This window comes from Dasypus novemcinctus, chromosome 18, assembly GCF_030445035.2.
Source record: "Dasypus novemcinctus isolate mDasNov1 chromosome 18, mDasNov1.1.hap2, whole genome shotgun sequence".
In the NCBI taxonomy this organism is placed as follows: Eukaryota; Metazoa; Chordata; class Mammalia; order Cingulata; family Dasypodidae; genus Dasypus; species Dasypus novemcinctus.
This window is the reverse complement of record NC_080690.1, coordinates 70,519,296-70,528,277: the sequence shown is the minus strand read 5'-3', so window position 1 is coordinate 70,528,277 and position 8,982 is coordinate 70,519,296. Positions and strand designations below refer to the sequence as shown.

Here is an 8,982-nt window from a genome sequence, read left to right as displayed (position 1 = left end):
CTTTTGGTCACAGAGGCAGACTCCAAATCCCCAGTTTCAAGACCAGGTGAGCCACTGGCAGGGTTCTGAGGCTCCAGCCGAGACGGCCAAGGGGGCGAGGACTCAGCCTCTCGCATCTGCCCGGCCTGGCCCACAAATGAGAGGACCTCTGGCCCAGGCGGGCTTCTCAGGAGGGACTGGTCACCGCTGGCAGCTTCTCCACCTGTGTCCAGGACGAAGGCCGTGAGGCCGTGTCCCCTGGACCTGGATGTCTGGGTCCTTGGGCTCCCCTCCCTTCTGCCCCCTTTCCAGGCAGATTTCTTCCCAGGTACCACCTATCTCCCTCACCAAAACCTCCTATCTCCCCCACCCTCAGCATGATGAGACATTTCTTTTGTGTGTAACTTGTCTTTCTGTCCTGAGAAAAATGCCTGTACATTTTTCTCTTGATCCTTGGAGTTCACAAATTTCACCAGGATATGCCCAGATACACATCTTTTGTCATCAGAACTGCCTGGAACACAATGACGCACTTCAAGTTGCAAAAATGGGCCTTTCTTTACTGGGGGAAATGATCTTCTATTATGTGTCTACTTATTGCCTCTTCCCCGTCCATTCCTTTTTCTTCTTAGGGAATTGTTAGGCATAGCTCCGTTCTTTTGGAGGTGGCTTTCAAATATTTTTACTCGTGATTTTTTCTCAATTTATTCTTCTGTGCTTTAGTGTCTCCCTTCTACCACTAACATATGTCTCAACAGTGACCATTCTCTTATTCAATTCACATACTGAATTTTTAAGTTTAAATATCATGTTCTTTTTCTATTTACAAAAAGTCTTTTTGTGCCATGCTTTAATCTCCTGAGGTGCTCTTTAGTTGTTTTGTTTCGTTTTATCATGCTTCATCTCTCTCTTCAGGAGCACTCCTTCTAGCATGCCACAGGGACCCCTTAGGTATGTTGTTATTTTTCTTTGGCAACTCCTGCCCTCTTCTCAGTCAGCCTAACCTGCAGACCACCATGTGGCCTTTGAGAGCCAGGTCTGGGGTAGGATAATCCCCCAGGAAGAAGTTGCCAGGAACCAGAGACAGAATTTGGTCTTCCAGAACTACATTTATCTCTCAGTGGTATCACGGCTTCATCTTTCAATTTAATTTCTTTATAGTTTGTCTTATTTCTTTGAAACTTGTCCTAGTCATTCTTTTGTAAAAAGGAGATGAAAAATTAGAGTGGCCATCTCAAAATCTCAAAAGTTGTCCTGATTCTTTATAGCTTCCTGGAAAGCAAAGAAAGGAAAGGAAAATAAAATACATGGGTGATGATATTTATACCTTAAGTGAAAAATAGCAGAGGTTTTATGAACTAACACTGTTTTCTACAAAACCACATTTTATGATTCCAAGTAATTTTCTGAAGCCCCAAGTTTATAATAATTGCAGACACAGCTGTCTCCAAAAATTGCCAAGAAAGGTTTAGTCTTTTTCATTGAATGGCAGGAAAGCTCCGCCTAGGAAGCAGATTATTGAGGACATAGCAGCATTGAGGCTCGGTCATACTGGTTAGCCTCCACCAGGATTGCTCAGCTTCGCGCGTTGTAAATATCCTGATTCCTTGGACTCTCTTGTAAGCAAAGAGAAGTGATTTATAATTTAAAACCTGGATAGAGAGAGCACTTTTAGGCCCAAGAGATTTGTTTTACTTTTCCCATTCATAAAACCAGTTCCCTTGAATTACTAGCGCGTTCACAAAAACTTCATGTTACGCCACAGAATATATAGATATTAAAGAAAATATAGTGTGACATTCCATTTATATGAAGCTACAGAATAGGCAAAACTAATCGAACTGATCAATGACCGTAGAGGGAGGACTGGAAGGCACATGAGGGAACTTTCTGGGAGAGGGAATAACACTTTTTTTTGGGTCCAAGAAAAATTGTGTATTACTCTGTTTTGACATTTTGCTTTTAAAAGGTTGAGCTTACCCTGTTTCATTTCACTCAGCTTCTGTCAAGAGAGCAGGCGGCGACTGGGTGGGCGACTGGGTGACCTGATCATTTGCCCGGCCTCAGGATGGCCTCAGAAGTGGCCATCCGTTTGGCAAGTGTTGCTGGAGCACTGGGCCCAGGGCCTCTTGTTCCTTGGGGCGAGGGGTCACACTCTGACCTGAAGAAGCACGTTTGGGTAATCCCGCCCAGGCCCAGCCTTCAGCGTCATGGGCACAGCGTCCTTGCCCCTCTCGCCTGCTTCTCCTGGTCGCCCTGCGCTGTCACCCGGGGAAGTTTGGTTGGAGAGCTGGGGCTGGGCAGCACTAGTGCTGGGTAATGAAATGGATCCACTGGGATCCCACTCACAGGCTGTGGGCGGATTGCCCTTTCCACCAGGAACCCCTCGCACCCACCAGCCACAGCGAGCCCAGCTGCCACTTCCCAGCCCCTGCCCGGGCCTGCCGATGGGGTGGCAACCGGCCGAGGGGCTGGACGCCCGAGGCTGCGTTCCCGGACGTGGGGCCTACCTGGGAAGCTACGCCCCAGTGCACCCTGCAGGTGCTACTCGCCAGTACCTGCCCGTGCCCGCCGACCTCAGCGGCCCAGCCCAGGGCGAAGCTGCCGGGTAACCGGCACCTGGGGACCCTCCCCCAAGGAGAAACCGGGAGAGAAGGTGCCCTGGGGCTCGGGATGCAGGGGCGGGAGAGCCGGCCTGTGGGAGCGGGGCCCAGGCGGGGGTCTCTCACCTCGGGTCTGGCCGGCGGGGGTGGGCCCAGGGCGTGGCTGGGGGGCGTCGGGGGGACCCCGGATGTGACCGCCTCCAGGGTGGCCTAGATCCAGTGGCCCGAGCGGCCTCCCCACCGCTTGGAAAGGTGGAAATCGGCTCTGGCGCCTGGTCGCGCGCCAAGGCCGCCCCCTCCCCAGCGCCCCAAGCGCCCGCGGAGGTGACCGGTGTTCAGATCCGCGCGCCAGTGGCGGGTAAAGAGGGGTCCAGGAGGGTCCCCAGCCCCTGTCCTCTCGGGCAGCCAAGCGCCGGTCCCCGCGCCCCCGCCCTCTCCGGGGCCAGACAGCGGCCCTCCCCCTCCCCTTTCTAGGAATTTAGGGTCCCTGTTGCCCTGAGGCGGGGCGGGCGGGGTAGGAAGCCGCCAGGGGGCGGAAGCCGGGCCGGTCCTTCTCCCCCCCGCCCCGGGTGGCCCCCAGCCCCCCTCCCCGTCCCCCTCGCCCCCTCCCCCGGGGTTGGGAGGGCGTGGGCGCGGCGCTCCCGGCCACCCCGGCCCGGGGCGCAGGGTCCCCGCCGGCAAGAGCCGGTGGCAGGAGCGCACCGGGGCCCCAAGAGCCGGCGGCGGGGCAGGGCGCCCGCGGGCCGAGCCCCCGCGCAGAGCCGGCCGTGACCCGAATCCCGGAGGGCGACCCTGAGCTGGCACCGCCCGGAGGAGAAGGCGGAGGGAGAGCGGGCTGCGGGCAGCGCCCCGCGACCGGTGAGAAGCGGGAGCTGCGCCCGGGGCGCGGGAGGGGCTTGGACTGTTGAGGATGACCCTGGAAAATTAATAGCCATTAAAAGTCATGTGTTTACAGAATCCTTTATGGCATAGGAAAACTCATATCTCCAGTTTGTAAGACACACACAGGTTCATAAAGCACATATTTACGTATATAATTATATACGTATATATGTTGTATTTATAGCCTATATGTCATATTTAACAATATTATCCAGTACATTATATATATTATTTAATATCCAATTTGTGATAAACACACATTCATAGACTATTAGACTATGTATTGATATGTCTTTATCCTATTTATAATATATAACAATATCTGATACACAATATATTATACAATTCCAATTTGTAAAAAATACACATGTACAAACTATACATATATAATATGTATATACACCTCTAAAATAATATAAAAATATACAAATTTGTAAGATTGGCTGTGCCCCCTTCGGAAATGTGTAAGAGAGCAAACATTTAAGATCATGGCATCTATTGAGACTGTACAGGCCTTGCAGGTAAACTAAAACCTAAAATTTAAACCAGGAGGAGGGCCCGTGTTGCAAATAACATCCCCATGAGTCCCCTTCTCATGTCTCTTTAGTTTCTCTTTCTTTTTTTTTAAATTGTGGAAACATATATACAACATAAATCTTCCCATCCCAAGCCCGGCCAGCACACCGCCCAGTGGGACACTGCAGTACCCTCCCCGTCGTCCATACCTAGAACCTTCCCGTCACCCAAAGAGAAATCCTAGACCCACTTCGCAACAACTCCCCATTACCCCTGCCCTCCACCCTGTAACCTGTAGTCTACTTTCGGTCCTTATGTCTTCACAGTCTCTGATATTTTCTTTGTCGCTACCATGGGTCTTAAATTTAACATCCTAATCTTTGACAGTCTCGTTTACTTTGATACCAACTTAACTTAATAGCCAACATGAACTGTGTTCCTCTACCCCTCCAGCCCCCCCCGCCTTTATGCAGTTCTTGTCACAAATTGCCTGTTTACACATTATGAATCCAAAGCCACTGATTTCTCATTACCTTCTGTGCGTTTGCTTTTTGATCCTGTAGGAAGTAAAATGGAGTTACAAATCAAAAGTACGGTTGTACTGGTATTTATATTTACCCAGGTCATTATGGTTATTGGAGATCTTTATTCATGTGGCTTCAGTCAATTTTCTAGGGTCCTTTCTTTTCAGGCCGCAGACCTCCTCTTAGCATTTCTTAGGGGGCCAGTCTAGTGGTGACAAGCTCCCTCACCCTTTTCTTTCTTTCTTTTTTTTTGGAGGTGGCGGTATTGGGGCCAGGAACCCAGAACCTCATATGTGAGAAGTGGGGGCTCAACCACTGAGTCACATCTGCTCTCCTGCAGCAGGAACCGAACCCGGGACCTCCCATGTGGGAAGCAGGTGCCCATCTGCTTGAGCCATATCCACTCCCCTCCCTCAGCTTCTGTTTATCTGGGAATGACTTAATCCCCAGCCCACCCCCATTTTTTAAAAAACAATTTTGCCAGATATAGAATTATTTATTGGTTCACAATTTTTTGCTTTCAACTCTTTAAGTCTTCCACTGCTTTCTTGACTCCATGGTTTCTGATGAGAAAATTGGGGCTTAATCTTACTGAGGCTGCCTTGTAGGTGACACATTGCTTCTCTCTGGCAGCTTTCAGGATTCTCTCATCATCATTGGCATTTGATGGTTTGATTCTAATGCTCTGTGAGTCTATTTTGGGCTTATCCTGTCTGGAGTTTGTTTTTTTTTTTAAAAAAAAAAGATTTATTTATTTATTTCTCCCCACTCCCTCCATTTTCTGCTCTCTGTGACAATTCACCGTGTGTTCTTCTATGTCTGCTTGTATTCTCATTAGGTGGCTCCGGGAACAGGTCTTGGGACCTTCTGGAGTGGGAGAGAGGCGATCATTCTCTTGTGCCATCTCAGCTTCCTGCTTTTGCTAAATCTCTTATTCTCTCTCCTCTGTGTCTCTTTTTTTGTTGTGTCATCGTGCTGCGTCAGCTCTCTGCATGGGCCGGCACTCCGCATGGACGAGCTTGCAGCGTGAGCCAGCTTGCCTTCACCAGGAGGCCCTGGGCATCGAACCCTGGACCTCCTATATGGTGGAAGGGAGCCTCATTGCTTGAGCCACATCCACTTCCCTCCTACTTGGAGTTTTTTTGGTTTATTTTTTTTTTTAAGATTTATTTATTTATTTGTTTCTCTCCTCCACCCCGCCCCGCCCCGGCCCCCGCCCCAGTCCCCACCCCAGCCCAGATTGTCTGTTCTCTGTGTCTGTTTGCCGCATCTTCTTCTTTGTCCGCTTCTGTTGTTGTGAGCGGCACAGGAATCTGTGTTTCTCTTTGTTACGTCATCTTGTTGTGTCAGCTCTCCGTGTGTGCAGTGCCATTCTTGGGCAGGCTGCACTTTCTTTCATGCTGGGCAGCTCTCCTTATGGGGTGCACTCCTTGCCCGTGGGGCTCCCCTACACGGGGACACCCCTGCGTGGCAGGGCACTCCTTGCACGCATCAGCACTGTGCATGGGCCAGCTGCACACGGGTCAAGGAGGCCCGGGGTTTGAACCACAGACCTCTCATGTGGTAGATGGACGCCCTAACCACTGGGCCAAGTCTACTTCCCATCCTACTTGGAGTTTGTTGAACATCTTGGATGTGTATGTTCATGTCTTTAATTAAATTAGGGAAGTTTTCAGCCACAATTTCCTCGAATCTTCTCTCTGCCCCTTTCTCTCTTTCTTCTTCTTCTGGGACATCCACAATGTGTATATACTGCTACACCTGATGGTGTGTCTCATAGGCTCCTCAGGCTCCATTCACTTTTCTTCATTCTTTCATCTTTCTGTTCCTTAGACTGGATGATTTTATTTGTCTTATTTTCAATTTCTATTCTTGGATTCTTCCTCCTACAGTTCCAACCTGCTGTTGAATCCTTCTAGGGACGTTTTACTTTTTAAAGATTTATTTTCTTTATTTATCCACACCTCCCCCCCTTGTTGTTTGCTGTCACTATCTGCTTTCGGTGTCCACGCACTGTGTGCTCTTTGTGTCTGCCCATTTTCCTATTAGGAGGCACCGGGAACTGAACTCAGGACCTCCCATGTGGAAGAGAGGCACTCACTCACCTGAGCCACCTCAGCTCCCTGGTTTGTTGTGTCTCTCACTGCGTCAGCTCATTGCGCCTGCCAGCCATGCCCAGCCCACCTTCTCCACGAGGCACCGGGAACAAAACCCCATTCTTCCCACGTGGTAAGCGGAAGCCCAATTGCTTGAGCCACATCCGCTTCCATCTAGGGACCTTTAAAACTTCTGTTACTGTGGTCTTCAGCTTTGTTTGTTTCTTTTCATAATTTCCACCTCCCTATTTGTATTCTATTTATGTTCATCTATCATTTTCCTGATTTCCTTTAGCTCTTTGGCCATGTTTTCCTTTAGCTCTTTGAACATATTTAGGAGCACTTTTTGAAAGTCCTTGTCTGGAATGTCCCAGGTCTGGTCCTCTTCATTGATGGTCTCTAAGGCTTTAATCTTCTCCTGTGCCTGGGCCGTCACTTCCTGTTTCTTTGTATGATTTGTTATCTTCTGTTGAAACCTGGACATTTTTATATTTTACGGGTTATTGCTGGACTTCACTTTTTTCTTTTTTGTGTGTTTTGTTTTTCTTTTTATTTATATTTTAGACTCAGAGATGTCTGTTCCTTAAGCTTGTATCCAGCTAGTGTTACGACAGAGCTTTCCTTGAATGCCAATGGGAAATTTTTAAAAAGAAAGAAGAAGGAAAAAAAGAAAACACACCCTTTCCAGTCTTTGAAGATTGATTTATGCAAGTGTTCTCCTGAGGGCTTATTCACAGTGATTCTAGACGATAGGTCCAGGATGAGGCGCGGGCCTCCCCGGTCCTTCCTGGGCAGGTGTCTTGTCTTGGGTGTGCACATTTGGTCCCAGGAATTCGACATTGACACGATAGGAAGGTGCCCTCTGCCCTGCCATGCGCAGCCAGCCAGCCCCACCCTGGGCAGCCGCCTGACTCTTCTCCCACAGTGTCCTGTAGGGGAGCTCTCTGTGCCGACATCTACGTGCAGGGCCGGTTCTGGGACAGCAAGTCCCTCAGGCCACCAGCAGGCAGATTGGGCCGGGCGTCCGCGCTCCCAGCTTGTGCAGAGGCCCCCACTCCCTCCAAAACTGGGACCAGGGGTCCGCGCAGGGAGCATGGCGCAGGGAGCACGGCGCGCCAAGCCCGCAAGAGGGGAGAGGGGCCACAAGGTACTACCACTTTTAAGCAGCTTTTCTCTTGATTCAGCATGCGTTCTGATACTGTGGTCTTTTAACTGTTTTCTGGAGCTTTGAGAAAGATGTTCCTGCCAGTTCTTGCTGGTGGTTCAAAGCTACCATTAGGGAACAGAGCCCTGAAGCTTCTCACTCCACCATCAGTACTGGGCAGGGCCTAGATGTGGTTTTGAGTTGCATTTTCCTGCTTAGCAATATTGAGAATCTTTTCATGGGCTTGTAGGCCATTTGTGTTTCTTCCGTGAAATGTCCATTTTTAAATCGGGTTGTTTTGTCTTTTGATTTTCAGTTGTATGAATTCTTTATTTATTCTAGATACTAGACCCTTATAATGATATATTATTGAAATATTTTTTCCCATTCTGTAGATTGTCTTTCTTACTTTTTTATAATATCCTTTGATGCACAAAGTTTTTTTTTAAATTGGAGAAATTGTGGCTTTACAGAAAACTCATGCAGTAAATATAGAGTTCTCATATACCCCACCCCACATAAAAGTTTTCCCTGTTAACACTTTTCATTAGTTTGGTAGTTTGTTACAATTGATGAAACAATATTATTATAATTATACTACTAATTATAGTCCATAATTTACATGAGAGCTCACTGTTTGGGTTGTATAGTCTTATGGTTTTTAACATTTTTATGCAAGTAACATATTCAACCTAATATTTCCCATTTTAACCAAATTCAAATATATAATTCAGTGGACACTGTTGTGCTGTCATCACCATCCATTACTAAAACTTCTCCATCACCCCACACAGGAACTCAGTTCCAATTAAGCATTTACTCCCCGTTCCCCACCTCCATCCTGGCCCCTGGGAACCTATATTCTAGTTTCTGACTCTACAAATTTCCATTTTCTAACTATTTCATATTCGTGAGATCATATAATATTTGTCCTTTTGTGTCTGGCTTATTTCACTCAACATTATGTCTTCAAGGCTCGTCCATGTTGTTGCATGTATTAGAAATTCATACCTCTTTATGGCTGAATAAAGTTCCTTTATATATATAGTTTGTCCATTTATCTGTGGAGAGAAACGGACTGCTTCTGTCTTTTGGAAATTGTGAATAATGCCGTTTTGCATATCATTGTTCATTCTGATCAACTCCCTGTTTTCAGTTCTTTTGGGGTATATACCTAGAAGTGGGTTGCCAGGTCCCATGTAATTCTATACTTGACTTTCTGAGGCACTGCCAAACTG

At 48.0% G+C, this 8,982-nt stretch overlaps 1 long non-coding RNA gene across 1 annotated transcript; it reads right to left on the bottom strand.

The window, feature by feature from the left end:
• Positions 1 to 668: 668 nt before the first annotated feature.
• LOC131274379 (uncharacterized) lies at positions 669 to 2,393 on the bottom strand. The gene is made up of 2 exons (XR_009181645.1): positions 1,960 to 2,393; positions 669 to 1,251 (listed from the first exon to the last, which is right to left on the bottom strand). It is a non-coding gene; the product is annotated as an uncharacterized lncRNA (long non-coding RNA).
• Between the last annotated feature and the right edge of the window lie 6,589 nt (positions 2,394 to 8,982).